Source organism: Protopterus annectens, chromosome 2.part0 (assembly GCF_019279795.1).
Source record: "Protopterus annectens isolate FY-2018-M chromosome 2.part0, PAN1.0, whole genome shotgun sequence".
NCBI classification, from domain to species: domain Eukaryota; kingdom Metazoa; phylum Chordata; order Ceratodontiformes; family Protopteridae; genus Protopterus; species Protopterus annectens.
The window spans coordinates 1194101851-1194126138 of record NC_056728.1 but is presented as its reverse complement, the minus strand read 5'-3'; the positions used below and the strand labels follow the sequence as shown (position 1 = coordinate 1194126138).

The 24288-nt window shown below is 41.4% G+C and overlaps 1 protein-coding gene across 3 annotated transcripts in view; it reads left to right on the top strand.

Annotated features, from left to right (window-relative positions):
- LOC122793408 (serine-rich coiled-coil domain-containing protein 1-like) overlaps window positions 1–24288 on the top strand; it is a 1745065-nt gene that overhangs the window by 665799 nt on the left and 1054978 nt on the right. The gene's annotated exons all lie outside the window — the stretch shown is intronic.

Sequence of the window (24288 nt, the reverse complement as noted above, 5' to 3'; positions counted from 1 at the left end):
GACTATGCTGCATGGAAAGCAAATAACATCTACAGTAACACATGCTATTTTAAACATAGTCCACTGTATTAATTCATCTTTAAATCTCCCTTGCACATCCTTCCATTAATTAATGCATTAAGTTGAATCAGCTTTCACACATTTAAGTCTCTCTCTTTCTCCAAGTATTGATTCCTTATATGACACCTCCTTTTCCTATCATGTCTTTCTCATTCACAGCTCTAGCCTTTTGACGTCTGCCTTCACCCATTTTATAACTGCATTTTTCTAATTCCTGCCATTAATCTACCTGGCTCTTGCATTCTCATCTTTCTTCTTGTTCTTCAATGTAGAATACCTTAAATTCAAGAACTCCTATTACATTTTTCTTGCACAGATTAATGCTTTCCTCTTTACCTTTCCTGGACTAACATTGCTTGTACTATATATTTTCTCTCCTTAGCCTCCTTCTAAAATTTATTGCCCTGCCTGTACTTTTCTTTCTCACATTTGCTACACTTAGAACAAATATATTTTTTTCAATTATTATACAACCATATTTTTACAACCCCATAGTCGAAATGCATATAATTACCCCAATGCACATTTTGTGTCTTCTTATCAGCACACACTTAAATATTCAGAGCATGACAGGTTTCAAAACTGCATGCTGCAGCTAATATAGCACTGTAAGAAACGCGCAGACAAGCCCGCTATAATTAAATAATTGTAACATGGCATAAACCCCCAAATTTACTTCATCTCTGTATCCTATCAAACTTCCCCCTATATCAGAGATCTGGATACTGAAGTTATATTGGTGGTTTTCATTTTCATTTTAGTAATTTTATCGATAAGTCACTCACAACATTGTCTTCTAACTGACATGACATTGAATATCTCTTTTGAAAAGACATCTATTTTCATATAATCTTCATCATCAGATTTCATATAATCTTCATTAGGTCTGTCCTACAACTCGACAAATTGTCATTACATGAAGAGGTAAGTTTTTTAAGTAGAAATCCTCTGCTAATGGAAAGTGGGAACAAATGGAAATATGTTTCCTTACATCAATCTCCCAAATAATGGCTTTACACAACTAGTAAGGGCAACGTCTTAATCTACATCTCAGTTTGGAAATCATGACTTACAGGACTGACTCTGAAATAATCAGCCATCTAGATTCCTTCCTCCATATGCATTAACTCTTACTACTTCATAGATTCACTCACTCACTAATACCCCAATGCCACTGAACCTTTTTGACCATTTACACCTTGCCAGTACACTAACTCAGTCAAGCTGCAATTCCTTTCTTCAGGAGGGCTGCTCCAGTCAATCTAAGAGTAAATTTGTGAATACCCATCCAGTCATCAAATCTGTACTTAATTAAGATAGTTCCACTGCTTAGTTTATTTCAGTGGTTTTGAAGCCAGTTGTTTACAATCCTACCCCTCCATCATGTTCTATTTATCTGTTTGTGAATATTTAGGTACCTGGTTGGTAGAGATATTGGACTTATGGAGTAACAGGAGGTACAAGAAATATGGGTTTCTAATGACAAGATAACAGAGACAAAGGTCTCCCCTCAAATGTGTAGAAAACAATGAATGATATAATTCTGAGTAAAGGAACAGAGCTCCCTGCCTGTCTTGGTTGCTTAGGGAAATTATGATTATGATATGTTTTGGATAGGAACCTCTGGAGTCTTTCTAATTGTTTGATATTTTTAGCAAGATACATCCTAGAGAGGGAATTGCACTTGATAACTGACCTGATGAATACTGAGGATAATGGAGTAATTATCTCTTTAGTCCTTGATAATATTCATTTGGCAATTTGATGGGCTAAATAAAAAGATTTCCTGACAACTATTGTCACATGATGGTTAAAAAAGAGGGAGCTATATAGCAAAGTACCTAGGTCCATATTTACATTTTCCTTTTGTAGTGGTGTTTTGTCTATACACTATGATGAGAGCAGGGGTGGTCTACCATAACTATTGTTACTACATTTTTTGGCATTTATTTTGAGCCCGTTCTTAGTATGCAAAGAGGAATGGAAAAAGGAAGTTTTGGATTTCATAGTGAGCAGAACTAAAGCTTCCTGTCTCATAAAACAGGACCTCTACTTAGGAGCGTCAAAACAGTCGGTAAGGCAGTTAACACACTTTCTGTTCTGTGTACCCATTCAAATCTCCAGTCACTGTTACTAAATGGTCAAATTATAATAACCTAATCTTAATTCTGATCACAATCGCCTTTCATTTTGCCTCTCATTTTTCTTCCTGTACAGCTTCAAACAGTCTTCTTGCAAGAGTGTGTGATGTTTCACGTTACAGTGGACATTCCTTTCAAAGAATGTATTTTATTTTGCATAATCAAATGTCTGAGTAAGGTTCTTTGCTATGGAAGTGCTGGATATGATGGGCCTTTTCCACAGTTCATTAAGTCCTGCAAGACTTTCATTGACCTATCACTATAGAACACACAGCCAGTATATTCCCATACTTAAGGAAAAAAGTTATTCTCATTACCTTTTCCATACAAACTTCTAGTTCTACTCTAGACTCATTTGGACCAATTGCTTTGCTTATACCTCTGGCCATAATGCTAGAAAAGGCATGTACTTCTCAACTTCAAGAAAGTGTCAAATGGTATGAGCTCTAGCCACAAACATGGCTCTAGGAAATATCATGCCATCAACACAGCCTTGCTTATTTTAATAGACATCATTTATCATTCAGTGAGCACAGCTGCTATTTTCATTTACCTCTCCAAGACCATTCATCTTGTTGACCACAAGTTATTTATCAATGAGCTATCTCACTACTAGTAAGGCACTACTGCATTAAAATAGTTCCATGAATAGCTGCATAACCTTCAGCATTGTTCTCTCATATACACACTGTCATCTTTACTCTGTCTTTTTATGAGTTTCTAGGGGCAGTCCTGGGACCACTTCAGTTTGATACATATAGCAGTTTACTCATCTTTACTCAGGAAAAATAATGATATCTTGCTTAATGCAGATTGCATAGATATCTGGGAAACTGACAATTTTCTAGCAACCATTTATAACAACTTCAGTAGCACCCTTGCTGAATTATGTCAGGCTTTTCTACATTTTGGTCTAAGGCTAACATCAATAAAGCTGATGCTATGATTTTTGCTCCCACAAATGCCTTAATTCCTGCATTTTTTTTTCCAATCTCACAGATCCGGGTGATGGTACAGTTAAGTTAGTGAATTTTATAAAGTACCCAGGGGTGTAGCTATATCCATCATAACACTTCTATGTTCAAATTCCAAACTGAATAACAAAATGGCTTCTGTTTTTATGATGCCAGTCAGTTACCAAGGTACATATCAACCAGGACACAGCAGCTTCTGCCTGTACTTCAATACCCCATACTCTTTTCTGCTCACTAACTCCCTGAATGACAAAAAAAATCAAAACTTCCAGACTAAGCAAAACCCCATCTGTTGTTTCAAAGGAAGAACTAGTAGAAAACTCCATCACTGCTGTGCAGTAGACAAAGCTGACTGGTTTCCCAATCCCATTGAATAATTCCACTCACTATCACAATAATACTCAAAGTATCCTTCCTGGACCAGAGTAAATCCTTATGTTACATGTTCACAGGTAAGGAAATAATCCAGGTCTCACTAGTGATCTGATTTTTCTTTCTCCATTTCTTTACATAAAACTCACTAATAACCATAAAACCACTAGCGCCCTATACAACAGAGTCCAAAAACACTAGCACTAGACATAGTGTAATATTTTAATAAACTTAACCCAATAAAAGAAAAACAAAAGACACATAAACAATTGCATTAAATTTATCAAAATATTACTTGTTTATGTGTCTTGTTTTATCTTCTTGAGTTAAATATATCAAAATAGTACTTATGTCTAGTGCTGGTATTCTTGGAGTCTGTTCTATAGTGTAATAGTGGCCTTTTGGTATTCCATGTTTCTTTCATGAACTTGCTACTGAGTGCTGTGTTGACAGAGCTTTTGCCTATCATGAAAACTCCAGCTGTAACTCCCTAACAAATATTATATTTACTACCATCATCCTTGTTTCCTCAAACCAGCTCAAAATTTACCTGAAATATTATTTCAAAACCAAATATATGAAGCAGAAACATAATATGACTTTCACTTTTCTTACTGCCGAATACGGCATCTAAATCCTAGTATCGTATAGTGAAGAATCTGTTATACTATGATCGTTTCAACAACGTGGCCTGGATTCACAAAGAAGCCATCTACAAGAGTAAACTGCTGTGGCAAAAAAGGCCAGTTTGTGCAATCTTGAAAAGCTCAGAGTTGGAGATAGATTAGTAGCAATGAGGAAATTACAAGCAGTGCTATCAGCATTTTTTTGTAGCAATCCCTGCTGGTGGTCCATGTATCACACTGGTACAGCCGCCCATCTCATTCTCTCTTTCTCTCCCTCACATACATGCACACATTCAAACACACACACATATCCCCATACATCTCACCTGTCACCAACCACACATCAGACACACACACTCTTCACTGTGTCACATTCATAGATTGAATCAACCAGTCACTTTTACACGTGCGCGCGCATGTGCGCACACACACACACACACACACACACACACACACACACACACACACACACACACACACGCACATGCGCGCACACACACACACACACACATGCAAACACATATGCTAACCTGAGATTATACATACGTACATACACCTGGAGACACGTACATATGCCACACACATAAATTCATACACACCCCCATCATTACCACCTCACTAAACTCCCCATCTCTTACTGCTAAGCAGTCTCTACCATTGAAAGTAATGCTTAAATGTGGCCTTTTGGCCACGTAAAGTAAAGCAGCTCATCGTTTTACTTTACACAGCTGAGTGGTTGTCTGAATCAAAAACCAGGGCACCGAACTTCCACAACGTTGCAAAATGAAGAAAACCAAATACCTGCTCAGCTATGAAGCAGTGATACCACTTTATTCACAATAAAAACAAATAAAACTAGATAAAAACACGTGAACTATGTGCTTTCATCCCTTATAGGGCTTCTTTAGAGTCAATGTGTTAAAAAAAATTCATCTTTTATTTTTATCTATATTTCCCTGGATTCTGCATGCCTTGCGTGGCATGCAGGATTAGTGCAGAAGCTCTAGCGGGCAATATGTCTGCTGTGCGATCCAGGGACAACCTGCAGGGGTGTGCATGAGCGCTCCTGCACTAGTCCTGCACAGACTAAGCCCCTGTATGCAAACCACCCCATTTGCAGGAGAAATCCATACAAATGAGGTGAATGTGTGATCCAGGAAGCTTGAAACCGGCCATGCAGGACTTGTGCAATCTGCAGAAATGTACTCGGTTAATAACCGAGTCCATTTCTTCAAAATCCAAAACGGAGCTGTGACAGTTCCAAATAAAGGCTGCATATCAGTCAGGAAACATGCCAGTAGCCAAGTATAAGGCCATTGGCATTGCAAACAGCATAAAAAAATTTAAAAAAAATCAACTTTTATTTTTTTTAGCTGATCTCGGCTGTTTAAGGCTAGGGCAGTGACGCGCAAATGGGATCAGGGGGAAGATAAAATAAACATAAAATAAGCATTCTAACTAAAATCACTATTCTGTCATGAAAGTCAATGGCAGGCAGAAGACAACATGGCCAGTGAGTAGTGATTGCTAAGGGGGGAGGCTCAGTGTGAGACATGTAACTATGCATTAGCAGGCAATCTTATGCAAATGAGGGGAATGATAGTGAATCCCAGTTTTCCCCACCATGCTAGTCAGGTCTCAAAAATGTAAGAGTAGGAATAGCTTGGGGCAAGCCTAGGAGTTAGCTGACATCATGAGGGGGGGGTGTCAGGCATAGTGTAAGTGGATTGGAGCCCTGTGGCTCAGGTTTGCTCCTAGCTAAGCACAGCTAAGCAAGGGGGTGTGCTGACTTTGCCTAGCACTCTTTACATTGCCTAAGCAGCTGCCCATGCAGCTCACCGGGTTTTAAAGGTTTAAAAAAATGTTAAACCAGGAAAGAGCAGCTCTGTGGACATTTGCAGGAAGGCAATGGGAAGGGAAAATAGCAGTAGGAAGGTAAACTAGAAGAACTAGCATCGCTGACATGTGAAATGTATCAGAATCAGTCAATTACACAGGCAGCAGCCCAGCCCAGCCCAGCGCAGAACACTACTATAAACTATGCAAACACCATCCCCTCTGGTTTTTCCCACACTGTACACCACCGGTGTAACCAAGCGGGGAACTTTTAACAATCAAAACAACAAAATGATAGGGGCTGCAATAGCTATCATATAACAACTTGTGGAAGAGGCTGAGGGTGGTGATGATGTGAATGCTGTCGACCAACCCACAGTGAGAAGATGAAGAAGAGTGTACAGACCCAGGGTAACCTACCAGGGGCTACATGAGCTGGAGATAGTGGAGCACTATAGGGTGGACAGAGACATCCTACAGCAAATTGTTGAGCTGTGCCGGCCACGCCTGACACACAGAACTAACAGAGGGGAACCCATCCCAGTGGATAGCAAGGTATGTGTAGGCCTAAGAATACTAGCTACAGGTACCTTCCAAAGGCAAACTAGGGATATTATGGGGATCTCACAGGCATCAGCATCCAGGGTACTCCACCAGTTCCTGGATGCCATGTCAGCACATCGGTGAACATGTGTATTCCCTAACACCCATGTGGCGTTGTACAGCGATATGCAACTGTCCCACCATATAGCAGAATACCCTGAAGTAGTAGGTGCTATAGACTGCATGTACATATGCATAAAAGCACCACATGGTGAGCTGGGTAGGGTCTACATCAACCTCAAGGGCTTCCTCTTCATCAACTGCCAGGTCGTGTGCGATGCCCAGAGCAAAATAATGAATGCGTGTGCTGGCTGCCCTGGAAGCTATCACGATTCCCACATCTGGCATCTGACACAGCTGTACCAGAGATTTGCCAATGGGGACATCCCTCATGGTCACCTAGTGGGGGATGCTGGATACACACTGGAGCCATGGCTGATGACACCCATCAGAAATGCACAAACACCTGAACAAGAAGTCCATAATAAGGCACATGCACAGACCAGAATTATAGTAGAGCTTGTGTTTGGGATGCTTAAGTCATAGTTCCGGTGCCTGGACACATCCGGTGGAACCTTGCAGTACTCACCAGCTACATGTACCCAAATTGTCATTGTATGTACTATTCTGCATAAGATCTTTTATATTAACTATCATTTGTATCTAAATTGTATAATGCATCTTGGAGCTTTTCTCCCTGAGCCTCCACTGAAAATGGGTCAATCCGATCCAGTGGACTTCCCCGGTAATCAAATTGCAAATAAGTAAATTAATAAATATAAATATATGTGCCATGCTACATATTATGGTCCTGTGGAAAAAGCTGCAGCAGGAGCAGCATGGGGCAGGGCCACACAGCCCCCCACCATTGCCAAGGCCTGCACAGGCACAGACTGACTCAGAGGTGGAACAACCTGAGCCTGTCCTAGTAGGCAGAAGGAGGCATGCCCAGTATACCCTGGCCTTGGTAAAGAGGCAACACATAGCACATACACTGACACAGGAGGCACCCAGGGAATAACACCTCTCTCTGACTCTCACATACAGTAAAATGGATGCCAAACATGACACTACCTGTGCTCAACCATATGTAGGGAGTGTACTATGTGCATCCGACATAGGCAGCCCTGCAGCACCACCCTCAGTACTGAGACACCCACAAGGTAAGTGACTCACACATGACAGTCAGGGGGGTTCACATACCCAACAGTCACAGACATCAGGACAGGTGTAGACAAACACAAACAAAGGCTGTGCTCTGGGCTCTGAATGATGCCTATGGGTAACCCCCCCCCCCCAGGCCTATACAGACATACCACAGCAGGTCAGGTAGTGGGACATTAGTTCTGAAGGGAAGGAAGTCAGAAACTAATATGTAGGTAAATCAAAGCTAAGATCTGTAGTACACTGGTATGCCTCTAGTCCACTTAGAATACAGAATGAAATGAAGTACCTGACATAATAGTACAGTCATAGCAGATGTGTACAAGTGTCAGGTGTGCCCCCCCATCCTAAGCAGAAATGTAATAACAGTCAAGTGTGCCCCCCCAACCCTGTGTAGACATGTAGAAATAGTCAGGTGTGCCCGCCATCCTACATGGAAATGTAGTAACAGTCAGGTATGCCCCCCAATCCTGTGTAGAAATGTAGAAATAGTCAGGTGTGCCCCCCATCCTACGTAGAAATCTAGTAACAGTCAGGTATGCCCCTCCAATCCTGTGTAGAAATGTAGAAATAGTCAGGTGTGCCCCCCATCCTACGTAGAAATGTAGTAACAGTCAGGTATGCCCCTCCAATCCTGTGTAAAAATGTAGAAATAGTCAGGTGTGCCCCCCATCCTACATAGAAATTGAGTAGCAGTCAGGTGTGCACCCCATATCCTGTGTAGAAATGTATAAATAGTCAGGTGTGCCCCCCCCATCCTATGTAGAAATGTAGTAACAGTCAGGTGTGTCCCCCCAATCTTGTGTAGAATTGTAGAAATAGTGAGGTGTGCCCCCCATCCTACGTAAAAATGTAGTAACAGTTGTGCCCCTGCAATACTGTGCAGAAATATAGAAATAGTCAGGTGTGCCTCCCCCCATCCTTTTTAGAAATGTAGTAACAGTCAATCCCAAATGAGCGACAGATACCCTGCAGAAACAGTATGCTACCTGCAGATGTACAACACAAAGGTCTGCACTGCAGTACAAACTACCTGGACTCGATCCACACATTTGGGCATACAGGGTATGTTCACACACTTAGAGAAATTAAGGCAATGTCAGTCAACAACATACTGAAAGGTCATACTGGGGATGCTCACACACTTAAAAATGAAGGCCGTGTCTGCAAACATCAGTGGACCAGACAAATCTGGCAGTCGCAAATATTAGTGCAGACCCTCGTCAGTATGCAACACTCATGCTTTGCACACACACACACTGGATAGTAATGCAGACATATATCTAAAGACAACACACTATAATAAGCCAAATGTAGATGTACATAGATGTGTGAAAGAGGGTGACTGTGACAAGAAGCCTACCGGGCCTGTCCCATGCAGCACAGAGCCAAAGGGCCACAACAACATGAGGTTCAGATGTCACTCACTGTAGATACTAGTCACCAGTATCTGTCAGCATTACAGACTATGTGGTGCAAGTGCTAGCTGTGCAACATGACTGTGCAAGGAAGTAGTTATCTAGCAGCTGTATACACATACCTGTGAAATATGAACCTGTGCATGCCCGCATGTGGAGTGTCAACCTCTAGATGAATGGGTTATGGCACGTGCACACACACTGCCCTCCCCATAGCCCTACTATGACAAGCCCGTTGAGGTCATCCACTGTGAAATACACCTTTGGGAGAGTTGGAGCCCAGTAATCTCTGTGACACGTCCTATAACTGCATACTGCTGTGGTGCGATAAACTAGTTAGGTAGGAGTTCCAATCCCAGACATGACAACTATGTGTGTCTGTTTGTCTGTCTGTCTCTCGCTGTGTAGAGAGCAATGCTTTTTAGGGTAATCACACTCCCTACAATTCAAATGTTCTACATTGTAAGGCTGCTGATGTCATCCATCTAGAAATATATCTCTGGAAAGGTTGTAGCCCAGTAATCTCAGTAACATATCCCATAACTGTGTACCACTGTAGTTTGATAAAATAGTTAGGTAGGAGTTCTAATCCCAGACTTGGCAAGTTTGTGTGTGTGTGTGTGTGTGTGTGTGTGTGTGTGTGTGTGTGTGTGTGTGTGTGTGTGTGTGTGTGCGTGTGTGTGTGTGTCTGTGTAGAGAGCAATGCTTTTTAGGACAGTCACACTCCATACATTTCAAATGCTCTACTTTGGTAAGGCTGCTGAAGTCATCTACCTAAAAAATACACCTCTGGGAAGGCTGTAGCCCAGTAATCTCTATAGCACATTCCATAACTGAGTACAGCTATAGTGTGATAAAATAGGTAGGAGTTCTAATCCCAGATGTGGCAATTGTGTTTTTGTGTGTGTGTGTGTGTGTGTGTGTGTGTGTGTGTGTGTGTGTGTAGAGAGCAATGCATTTTGGGCTAGTCACAATCAGTACAATTCAAAGGCCCTACTTTGGCAATCCTGCTGATGTCATTCACTGAAATAAACCTTTGGGGAAGGGGCACTCCAGCAATCCCAGTGGTACATCTTTTAACATTATGCTGTAGTGTGATATAAAACTCTGGTAAGGGTTCTGTTCCCACACGTGACAGTTGTGGATGTTTTGTGTGTGTTTCTATATCTGTATGGGAGCAATGCATTTTAGGCTAGTCACACTCAGTACAATTCAAATCCCTACTTTGGCAATCCTGCTGATGTCATTCACTATGAAATACACCTTTGGGGAAGAAGTACTCCAGCAATCTCTGTGGCATGTCCTATAACAGTGTAGTGCTGTAGTATAATAAATTAGTTAGGTAGGAGTTCTAATCCCAGACATGACAGGAGTCTGTGTGTGTGTGTGTGTGTGTGTGTGTGTGTGTGTGTGTGTGTGTGTGTGTGTGTGTGTGTGTGTGTCTGTGTTTGTCATTCATATTCTGTGTGGAGGTGGTTGTGAGTGTGTAACAACTGGACTCAATGTGGAGTGGGTTTTGCAACCTTCTTATATGGTGGGCCAAGTATATATCACAATGTCTGCCATACAGGGATAACAGATTTAAAATAGCTGAGAGGCTGGGGTGCAAATCCATACCCCTAAATGTGACATCAATGTCAGCTGAACAACATTAGCAACCCTTGTATTACCCAGAGAACACTCTCAACCCCTGTTTCATACACACACACACCTGCCTAGGCAACAGCCACTATGTTGGTAGTACCCTGCATATTGCCCATTGATAGTAACCTTGGTGCGATTGCGGTAGGCTACAGAGAGCATGGCACCCTGTCCATCAGTCCAATAGGCATGTACATGCCAACAGTGTCCCTCCCCCATGTTCCCCACTGGACACCTGAAACACCTGTAGTGCCATCAAATGTGACCCAAAAAGGACATACCATGCCTGAAACACAAGCCCTGTATGGACAGATGCCACTGACACCATGGAATACCAGTTATCATACTATCAATGTAGGTGCAGGGTCAACCTGCTGTCCATTAACAGTTCCCACCACATGATACCAGGACTGGCACATCTGATGATAACACTCTGTGTACACAACATGGGCCAGACACCCCAGGTACAGTTCCACATGTCACTGTACATGCATGTGGGAGGTGTGCGCATTCCAGATACTGTCCATATCATGGACTAAGGAACACATACATGGCAAGCAATGCACAGCATTGGCCACACGCAATAGTCACCCAGGTAACTGGATGGTGAATACAATACCCACTTGTGTGAGCAACTCCAGATGCAACACCCATGAGCCACATTGCAGACCATTGTCATGTGGCTTGATGCCAAGGTATACCCATCACCTAGCTTCGTATAGCCATTTGGCACCATCGACCACAACACACCAGTGAAGCAGTGCACCCATACATGTCAGTACTGGCACCCGTGTCTGTGTGTGTGGTGTATGATCTGTATGACAACAGTCACAATCACTACAACCCCCATTGGCATACTGAAGCATTACTAAAACCAAGAAGCATGCTGTCTGATGTCAGCACCTCCACATACCCTTTGCACATATAACCTCCGTATGACCCCTGTGGTGCATGTGATACCTGCACAGTACTGTGTTGTGGCAATCCCACTAGTGATGAGTTGTATTCCTGGCCCTGCCAAAGGTGCCAATGTGTGTGCATGCCTGTGAGAGTGTGCCTGTGTTGACGCTGACACCTGTTCTTGCGGACAGGCATGTGTACTACACCTACCACATAGCTACCATATCCCTGTTGCAGATGTCACTCACCATCACATATACATTCTGAGGGCTCCCCAACATGTAACCTATGTAGCGCATCCACTAACTGCATGGACATGTGATAGCACTGCATAGTCATCAGGGGTTTGATACCCTATACTGGTAGGTGTGTGACACAAACATGCTTAAGTTTTACTCTTCCACCCCTCCCTGGCTTTGCTGTGCCTTGGTCTGCCTCTCTCACTCCCTCTCTGGTGGATGTAGAGACTTACACCTGCATTGCTTAGGCAGCAGCATGTGTATTGTAAGTGATGCTAGGATCAGCTTATGTCCTCTGCATGAATTGCAGCCCTCCTCTAGCTGATTGCATGTGGAACAGCTGTGGTAACATTCCCATAGCCAATTGCATAGAAACACACACCAATATCTAGGAACAGCATGTTGGTGTTGGGCCTTTCATTCACTGTGAGCAGGAACTCAATCTGTTTTTTTTTTGGCAAACAACATATCAGATGGATTGGGGATTTACAACATACACTGTGGAAACAGGCCAACACACAGGAGGGGGATGTGCCTGACCAGACTATAGATTGTAAGTGCTGCTATACTGTGTTTGGAGTAATGTTGGTTTAACAGGGTGTGTGTGCATATGGCTGTCCTACATGTTTTCAAAGCTGCCATGTCAGTGCTATGTTTATGAGGGAACACCCATCTGTAGGGTCATCTGCAGACTGACCAGTGTGTGGTGCCTTTTGTTTCAGGTGTTACCCACAGAGCACCTATCTGTGAACTGCAGAAGGTAGTGTGAGTATTGCAGTCTGTAGATGGTGACAGCCGTGAAAGTTACTGACTTCATATCCCTCATAGGACATAAGTTGCAACAAACCCAGTTACAACAGTAAATGTATGAGGTTATCACAGCAACATGTCAATATTGGACCTGTGTATGTGCCACCAGCCACAACCTTTCAACCTTTGTACATATGCCTTGCAGTAAGTGGTGCATATGTGCTGTACATGATAATTAGTGACATCATATCTGATAACAAGCCAATGAGATATCAGACTGCTACACATGTTATGTATAGCAGGAGCTATATTTCATGACGTAACCTGGACATTCTGTGGTTGCGTCTACAGTACTGAGGTCTGTGTACTTATGGTGATTGTCGGCAGTGTGTGTATTGTTAATATGTACCTTAGTCTGTGTACAGACCGGGGTAGATGTTATTGCTCTTGGTCCTGTTCTATCTGATGCTACATGCTGCTCCACTGTATGTTACCCTATCGGCTGACATTTTTGTAGGGCCATACATGCACATGTCCCATATCACAGACAGGTGTTGGAGCATAGTGTGTAGCAGCCCAGTAAATGTAGGGGTAGTGTGTGAATGGCACATATGAGGTTGGTGTTGAACAGATAGTCTGTATACTGTAATAATAAGCTAGCATATCGTATGTGGCTGTGGCTGTGTTAACATTGGTTGTGGTTATGTACTTTCACACAGGTGTATGTTACTCTGTGCTGTGGCATGCCTGTAGAGCCTGTTTTATATGCTGGTACATTGCACTCCCCCATAGGAAATGTAGGCCAGTGTTGAGCCGGTATGCCTGTAGCCTGCACAGTGCTTTGTTATATGCCTAGCAGCTTAGTGTACTTACCCAGTGAGATGTAATGTCCAGATACTTGCCAGATGAACTGCCGCCAGGTCACTATAACAGTCATGTATGTTAGACAGAGCAGTGGAATGCTGTGCAGATGTATGTCAATATCTAGTGGGTAGTATGTGGCCATGGCACCTCTGTACCAGCGGTTAGTATGTGGCAGGACAGGCAGGGATGTGTCAATGCATAACCTATGGGGGCACATGTAGACCGGTAGTAATGTGTTAAAGCAATCTACATGGCTGTTAACATCCACATTGTCAGGATTGGTCCACATGTCTTGCATTAAGGGGTTAGGTGTATACCTCTGGACTGTCCAGAGTGTGTCAGACTGTCCACATATTTTGGCCATTATCTCTGCTGTAGTCCACAGGAGCATTATGCGCTAGCAGTGGTACTGTACTATGATGTCCTTCAGATGTCTGTCAGTAGCCAATGGCACACATATTAAAAGCAGATGTGACCTCCCACACACACCATGTCTGTGAAGACACTCCCTATTACAGTAGCAATAGTCTACAAATATGCCTGCTATACATACCTGATATCCCCTTGCACTACAAAGTTGGGACTATAGGGTCTGAGGTAGGGCTACACTCCATGTTCAGGACATATGGTGAGGATATATGTACATATGATTATCCAGATATCTATATAGACATACACGCATATATATCGACATACATAGATGGATATGCATATGTACATAGCTATACAAATGAACACCCAGATTTATACATATACTGAGCAATATATGTCTACACATATGCAGATAGAGATACATATGTACATATACGTATGAATATCTACATATACACTGACAGTAGTAGGTATATCAGAGTAGATATGTATGCACATGGGTCCTTCTCAGAACGTCGAAAGTACAGTTAATCGATTTGCACTTTGACGAACTAACTTGAGCGAAAGTGCATAACATCAAATATGCACTTTCGCTAAAACAAAGTAAAAAACGAAAAAAACATGCAGTTTGCATGTTTTGTTAATTGTACATCAACATATTCTGTTGATGTACAACTAACAAAGCTTTTGTGGAGATTGCGGTACAGAGGGGATAAGGGAATATTCCCTTTTCCCTACTGTAGTGCGATCTCGGAGTTAGAATATTAAAGTGGAGGGTGTGGGGGGTGCAGGGGGGGCTTGCCTCCATGCATAGTAATGTTTACATTAGCTTTTGTATGTATTTTTTAATTTTGTTTTGTTTACTTTAGCGAAAGTGCATGTTCGATGTTATGCATCCTCATTTATCCTTCTCTTTTGCTGTTTGTTCCTTCTATGCTAACCTTAACCTACTTTGAATTTAATTATTACTTACCATTTTGAATCTTTGCTGTTTGAAGCTATTTGATAACTAAATTAGACTATACCTTTTGCTGTGACTGCAGTTTCTTTTAACATGCATTATTTCTTATGTAATAATTTTACTGTTTTGATTTATTTTCATATACAGTCCTGTTATATATTAGCTTAATTTTGAAGCTTATCTCCCCTCTACTGAAAATGGACATTTACTCAGTTAGACTAGCCTGGTTAACAAATGTAAAATCAATAAAATAAAATAAATGCACTTTCACTAAAGTGGGTTCGTGAAAGTGCAGTTTGATGAAATGCCCTTTCGATGTTTTAACATAGACCTATGGACATATAGTTATTGATATCTACATATATACCAACATAACTAGGCATATCTGTATACATAGGATGTACATACATATATAGCTATATATACATACATCTATATATACATATACATATATATATATATATATATATATATATATATATATATATATATATATATATATATATATATATATATATATATATATATGTATATACATATATGTATATGGGAGCGCTACAGAATCCTGAAAGCCCAAAGTCGTTAAGACCATCAGGGGTGAGCTGCCTTAAGGTATATGGATGTACAGTACCATACAATCCACCTTGGTTAAATGCAGGCCTACTGTCACCTGCCATACAGACTGTTCTATTTGTCAGTGTGCTTGCGATGGTGTCACTTGTGCCTTGTTATGTGACAGTTACATCCCATTGTATCAACTGAGGTCTTTACCCCCTAGGGATTGCCTACAGGGTGTAGACAGAGGCTGCTGAACTATACATCTGCATTACTTACTGTTGTTTGTTTTTTTATCCTGTGGCCCAGTCTGTCTTTACTATTGTACTACTTGATGGTCTTGGCCTGGACAGCAACATTTGTTAACTTTTCCAGACTACTGTATTAGTATAACTGTTTCACAGTTGCATTACTCAGTTTATGTGGATGTCCATGTCTAAACAGCTATACCACATGGCATATACAACTGTAATAGTACACAAATAAAGCTTTCCCATTTATGCAAACCTGTGTGCATTGTTATATCCTTTGATATCTCTGTAAGTATATGTTGCAGGCAATGATTGTCATTTGTATGGGTGGCTCATACAATCTCCAGTTGGTAAGGTGGCAACTGTAGGAATTGTGGCTGTTCCATATTGTGTGCACCTACTACATATGTATTTTACTATACATATCTCTGCGTGTGTATGTGTAGTTACATATATATGCATATATATGTGTATATATATCTATATATATATCTATATATATATATATATATATATATATATATATATATATATATATATTTATATGTATATCTGTATCTGCATATATGTGTCTGTGTATATGTATCCTAGGGATTCCCATGTCATGTCAGGTCCTGGTTATGGGATCTGCAACACTTGGTAGCATATTGCAGGGCAGATGTGTTTGGCTGGGGGGTATACCTATTTGTACAAGATGTATATTGTTTGGGGCCTCTCAACCCCATTAACAGTGCATGCGGACATATATGTTTTTGTTATTTAATCATTATCTACAGATGTTTGTCCGTATATACCTAAATATATATATATGTATATATATATATATATATATATATATATATATATATATATATATATATATATATATATGGGTCTAGGACACATTTGACTAATATATGTCCAAATCACAAAACATCAAACACACATACACGAAAGCACTTAACATCAAAAAGCGCTTCTGTGTATGTGTAGTTCAAAAAAAAAAAAATCTACGTTTCTGCAGGGGGGCTTCACGCTCCTGCACCCCCCACTCCCCTACTTTATTATTCTCACTCCGAGAAAAGGGAATTTTCCCTTACCCGTACTGTAGTCCGATGTACGAAACAGGCACACATACACGGAAGTGCTTGTCGATTTTAAGCGCTTTCTTGTATGTGTGATCGATGTTTTGTGATTCGGACATCTGCTAGTCAAGCATGTGCCTGGATGCTATATATATATATATATATATATATATATATATATATATATATATATATGCTTGCATAAATATAACTATGCATATACCTACATAGACATATGTATTTGCTTACATATATATAACTTGCTGTATATATTTAGACATATAGATGTAGACATGTATATCTATAGATGTAGGAATTTGTATGTATCATCTTCTTTCGGCTGTTCCCGTTAGGGGTCACCACAGCAGATCACCTGTTTCCATTTCTTCCTGTCCTCTGCATCTTGCTCTGTCACACCAACCACCTGCATGTCCTCTCTCAGCACATCCATAAACCTTATCTTAGGCCTTCCTCTTTTCCTGTTACCTGGTAGCTTCATCTTTAGCATCTTTTTCCCAATATACTCATCATCCCTCCTCAGCAGATATCCAAACCAACGTAATCGTGCCTCTCTGGCTTTGTCTCCAAACCTTCCAACCTGGGCTGACCCTCTAATATACTTATTCCTAATCCTGTCCACCCTCATCACACCAAGTGCAAATCTTAACATCTTTAATTCTGCCACATCCAGCTCAAACTCCTGCCTTTTTGTCAATGCCACTGTTTTCAACCCATGTAACATTGCTGGTTTCACTACCCTCTTGTAGACCTTCACTCTTACAGGTACTCGTCTGTCAAAAATCTCTCCTGACACTCTTCTCCACCCACTCCATCCTACCTGTACTCTCTTCTTCACCTCTCTCCCACACTCACCGTTACTCTGAACTATTGACCCCAAGTATTTAAACTCATCCACCTTTGCCACCTCTTCTCCTTGCATCCTCACCATTCCTCTATCCTCCCTCTCATTCACAAACATATATTCTGTCTTAGTCCTGCTGACCTTCATTCCTCTTCTCTCTAGAGCATATCTCCATCTCCCCAGGGTCTCCTCCACCTGTTCCCTACTCTCACTACAGATTACAATGTCATCTGCAACCATCATAGTCCACTGGGACTCCTGTCTGATCTCGTCTGTCAACCTGTCCATCACCATTGCAAATAAGAAAGGGCTCAGAGCTGATCCTTGATGTAACCCCACCTCCACCTTAAATGCATCCGTCACTCCCACCACAGACCTTACCGCTGTCACACTACCCTCGTACATATCCTGTACCACTCTTACATACTTTTCTGACACTCCTAACTTCCTCATACAATACCACAACTCCTCTTTAGGCACCCTGTCATATGCTTTCTCTAAGTCTACAAAAACACAATGCAACTCCTTCTGACATTCTCTGTACTTCTCCATCAACACTCTCAGAGCAAATATTGCATCTGTAGTGCTCTTTCCCGGCACGAAACCATACTGCTGGACACTAATCATCCCGTCCCTTCTTAACCTTGCTTCCAATACTCTTTCCCATAACTTCATGCTGTGACTGATCAATTTAATCCCTCTGTAATTACTACAGCTCTGCACATCACCCTTATTCTTAAAAATCGGTACCAAAACACTTTTTCTCCATTCCTCAGGCATCCTCTCACTTTCCAAGATTTCATTAAACAATCTGGTTAAAAACTCCACTGCCATTTCACGTAAACACCTCCATGCTTCCACAGGTATGTCATCTGGGCCAACAGCCTTTCCATTCTTCATTCTCTTCATAGCTATCCTTACTTCATCCTTGCTAATCCATTGTACTTCATGATTTACTATCCCTACATCAACCAACCTTCTCTCCCTTTCATTCTCTTCATTCATCAACTCCCCAAAGTACTCTTTCCATCTCATCAACACACTCTCCTCGCTTGTGAGTATGTTTCCCTCATTATCCTTTATCACCTTTACCTGCTGCACATCTTTCCTAGCTCGGTCCCTCTGTCTAGTCAATCGGTACAGGTCCTTTTCTCCCTCCTTAGTGTCCAACCTTTCATACAACTCTTCATATGCCTTATCCTTAGGCTTCACCACCTCTCTCTTTGCCATACACCTCATCTCCTTATACTCCTGTATACTTTCTTCATCTCTCTGACAATCCCACTTCTACTTTGCCAGCCTCTTTCTCTGTATACTCTCCTGTACGTCCTCATTCCACCACTTTGTCTCCTTGTCATCCTTCCTCTATCCAGATGTGATACCAAGCACCTTTCTAGCCATCTCCCTTACTAGCTCTGCTGTAGTTACCCAGCTATTTGGTAACTCTTCACTGCCACCCAGTGCCTGCCTTAACTCATCCCTGAACTCCACCTCACAATTACCCTTTTTTAATTTCCACCATTTGATCCTTGGTGCTGCCGTCACACTCCTCCTCCTCTTCTTGATCACCAACATCATCCGACAAACCACCATCCTATGCTGCCTAACTACACTTTCTCCAGTTACCACTTTACAGTCTTCAATCTCCTTCAAACTGACCCTCCTACATAAGATATAATCCACCTGTGTGCACCTTCCTCCACTCTTGTATGTCACCCTATGCTCCTCCCTCTTGTTAAAATACGTATTCACCACAGCCATGTCCATCCTTTTCGCAAAATCCACTACCATCTGACTTTCTGCATTCCTTTGTTTAACACCATACCTACTCATCACTTTCTAATCCCCTCTGTTCCCTTCACCAACATGCCCATTGAAATCTGCTCCAATATATATATATATATATATATATATATATATATATATATATATATATATATATATATCCTTGGATCCCCTCATTGCTGCTGTGTACTCCTGGTCTTGCCATCCCACACTCCCACTCTTCACTCTTCAACCTTCTTTACCCAGTAATACTGTGTCTACAGGCCCAGCCCTCCTGGATATTCAAGACCATTCTCAAGATATCAAGTCTTACCCTGTCTGCCTGACTCCTTACAGGGACAGTCCTACCTTTCTCCCAGAACTGAAATTAAAGGATTAAAAAAACTCTTCAACCTTCTTTACCCAGTATTACTTTGTCTACTGGCCCAGCCCTCCTGGACATTCAAGACCTTTCTCAAGATATCACGTCTTACCCTGTCTGCCTGACTTGCTACAGGGCAGTCCTACCTTTCTCCCAGTAGTGAAATTAAAGGATTAAAGAAAGTATGTAATATGCTGCCATACCTAATGTAATTCTGCTTGTAAAATTGCTCAACCACTTCCCTGGTGTTAGTAAAGGATCCCAGCCAGAATACCCAGCAGCCATACCCTTATATTTGTGAATCCCCTCATACGTGCCTCATCCCTGGCTTCTTCCTTCCCTATATCTGAGCCACCTTGCTCCCTACATCTATTTAACTGATATAGTGGTTCTCCTCCCTACATTTATAAGATTTGTCTACTAGGTGACAGTGTCTACCCATCTATAACCTCTCTTCTCTCTCTCTCCTTCTCACTCACTATAATATAACATCTTAATAATCATTTCTCTCTCTTTAACTGCTTAGTATCAGTCCTATCCTGTATCCAGCTCTGATACTTGTCTTCTTCTTTACCTAAGTACGGTACTACAAGTATCCCTTTAACCATCCTGCTTACCTCCCTCTGTACTTACCTTCACCAGACTGATTGTTTTTCCACACTGTCCTGCTGTCTTCTTAACTTGGGTCTACCCGCTCTGTTCGCCTGCGGGCTCAATCCGCTGCCCTACCCTACCCCCAAATTCCATCCTCCCCCAGTACTCCTACCTTTATTGTAGCTATACAGCCCCTCCCCTTCCTCCCTACCAACCAACACACATCTCCTCACAAGCCCCTCCAATCATCCAATACCATCTCTCTCCCTCCCCTTCCCAATCGACAGGATACCTTCACCCTCTTCTACACCCCTCCCTCTTACACTCACATAAATTCCTTACATCTATCTACTTCCCCACTCCCCAACGCCTTCACTCACAAACCCAACTGCCATTTCTTTCTGTAATCCTCCACCACACCATGCCTTGTTACACCCCCCTCATTCCAAGCCTCTGCCTAATACTTCTAATTCCTATATATCATGCTACCTCTTATTCATCTCTCAGATTACCACTCTCAATGCTATCCCCTCCTCAACCTACCATCACCCTTACCAACATTCATCCTTTTACCTTATCTCACGTCCGCTTAATATTTCCCAACCTAATACAACTGCACCCACTTCTCTACTTCAGACTGAAACATCCTACCTCTATGAAACATCATACTTCTAAATCATTATTATTCCTCACAATATGCTCCAAAAATAAACTCAAACCCCTTATCTCATTCCCCTTCAACCACCTATGCCTAGCAGGTGACATGCACCCCAACCCAGGAACTACTATAAACGACACTCCAACTCTCCCTACTACCATCCACATTTCAAACCCTAAATATCTCAAACTCCTAACAATCAATGTCCAGAGTCTAAAAAATAAAATAGGCCACTTTCATGCATAGCTATACCATGCCCAATCTGACATAGCAGCCATATCAGAGACATGGCCAAAACCCAATATAGCAGACTCAGAAATCTTACCTCCAGGATTTCAAACTCTCAGACATGATCGCCCCCCCAAAAAGGGAAGAGGAGTGGCCCTTATATACTCCAACCTACTCTCCATCACCCTCTACCAAAACCCAATTCCTCAGTTCAACAACGCTGAACTAATCATAGGCACCCTTAAACTAAGTAATCATAAGAACATTTGTGTCATAGCCCTCTGTATTCCCCCAGGAAATAATATAAATACTCTTGAGGAAATTTTTCAATGGGCCTCAACCAATATCAAGTCTGAAACATATATTCTAGGAGATGTTAACATCGACTGGAATGGAATTACTGCCAAAAACCCCACAATATCCATCAATCTATGTAACTTCTCTCAACTTACTAATGCTATAACTAGACCCAATAAAAATAACCCCTCGGGCTCCATATTGGACTGGATCCTTGTCTCCCACCCAAATAACATCTCTCACATAGGCACATTACCAGACTCCAATAGCAATCACTTACCAGCCTTCATCCATAGATCAACTCCATCGTCTCCTCACCTACACCAATATATACATACTCGGAATCTCACAAACTTCAATGCCACAACTTTCTCCAATTCTCTAAAACTTATAAACTGGGACAATCTAAAAGCCCTCCCTCTAGATAATGCTGAAGAATTCTTCAACTCAATCTTTATCAATACTCTAAACTCCCAGGCCCCTCCAAGAACAAAATGTGTAAAGACCAATTCCGCCCCCTGGCTTACTAAGGATACCAAAACTCTCATGCTAAAAAGGGTCAAGACCTGGAAACTCTATCACCACAATAAACACCCTAACACCCTTCTTAAATACAAACAACTCCGCAACCTAGCTGAAAAACATATTACACAGGATAAAAAATTATACTATATCAAACTCCAGACTACTCATTTATTCCACAAACCCCAAACAGTTCTGGAAAGCCATCAACTCCCTTCTTAATCCAGTTACCAAAAATAATCCTTGCCCTGACGCTAGCAAACCTGAACCAGAAATAGCCACACTGTTCAATTCTTTCTTTACTAACTCCATAGCAGAACTTACCAAAACCTTCCCTAACAACAACTCCTTCCCCCATCTCAAATCCTCTCCCCAGTCTTCCATTCTAAACTCTTTTCTACTTTTTATCTCAAACCCTCCCCACATCATACATAAAGAAACTTGTCTGCAAACTTAAGCCTTGCTCCAGTCCCCTCTATCTTTCTAAAACTAGTATCAGACAGCATTGCCATTCATATTAGTATACTTATCAACAGATCCATGCAGGAATCATATATACCTAAACTATGGCATACCGCCTTTATCCTACCCCTCCACAAACGAGGCAAAAATAGTAACTTCTCCAACTTTCCACCCATAGCAATACTATCTCCTATTTCAAAACTTCTTGAGAAATGTATCCACCTCCAGCCAATGCCATTCCTTACAAATAACCAAATCTTCACCCCAACTCAACATGGGTTCCATCCTGGCCATAGCACAATGACAACTCTTGTTTCATTCCTAGAAATAGTAAACCAAGCCCATGACTCTGGAAATCTAGTATCCACAGTCCGCCTCGACCTCTTCAAAGCTTTTGATACTGTCTCCCATACCCACCTTTCTAAACTTAACCTCTCACAAAACACCATTAGCTGGTTTAGCAGCTACCTCTCTGATAGATCCCAGGCTGTGAAATGGAAAACTGGTACCTCTGCCTTCCTTCCAACCCCAACCGGGGTACCCCAGAGATCCATACTTGGCCCTATGCTCTTTAATATTTTCATTAATGATTTCCACACATCAATTCCCAACACCAGAATAGCACAATATGCAGTTGACTCCACATTAGTCTGATCTGCCTCCAATCTCCTTGAGCTCCAAACTATAACTCAAACTGCTTTATCAACTACTGAGAACTGGATGCTTCAAAACCATCTCTCCCTTAATGCCAATAAATCTAAAATCCTACTATTCACCCCTTCAAAATCTTTCCATCTTGACAAAACCACCTTCAAAATTATCAGCCATGCTTACTCCGCTATAGAAATTGTCCCTTTTGCCAAACTTCTTGGGTTACTATTGATGGCCATCTAAAATTTGATACCCTTATTCAACTAAATATTAAGAAAACACATCAGAAACTTGGTATGCTGTACATAAACTAACACTTCCTCTCCCCCTCAACTAAACAGACCCTTGCCTCAACCTACTTACTACGCTCTCTGTTGTATGGTGCTCCCTTACTAACCAACTTATCTTCCTTTAAAGCTTCTAAACTGGAAACCTGCTACAACAAAATCTCAAAGTTTGCAACCTCATCCAAATTCTCTACTCACCACTGTATACCCCTCAATTAGCTGCAATGGCTAGAACTTCCCAATTACCTGGACTGCCTCCAACTCTGTACAGCCCACAAGCTTATCTTCAAACTTAATACATGTCCAGCACTTGCTAACATCTTACCTTCATACAACCCTCTCAGACCCCTAAGATCTGCCCTCCAAAATCTAATCTCCGTGTATAAACCAAATTGTCCTGCTGGGCAGCTACTTCTATCCTTTACCTTAGTCACAAAATGGAACTCCCTCCCTCCGTCTCTAAGAATCTCTGAAAATTTTTAATTCTTCAAAATCCAGCTCCATTCTCACCTCTCCCATAGTTTGAAGTGCAATTGCACTCTACCTACCTAATGTATCACATCCAAAGTCCCATTCTTTCCCTTACTTACCAGGGATCTGTCCCCCAATAACTACTCTTGGATCACTATCTAACATTTCTAATCTATGAACAAATTCTACCCCCTACAACTGTTCTCAACCTACAAACATGTAAATATGCAAGATATACTGTATATATATATATATATATATATATATATATATATATATATATATATATATATATATATATATATATATATATATATAT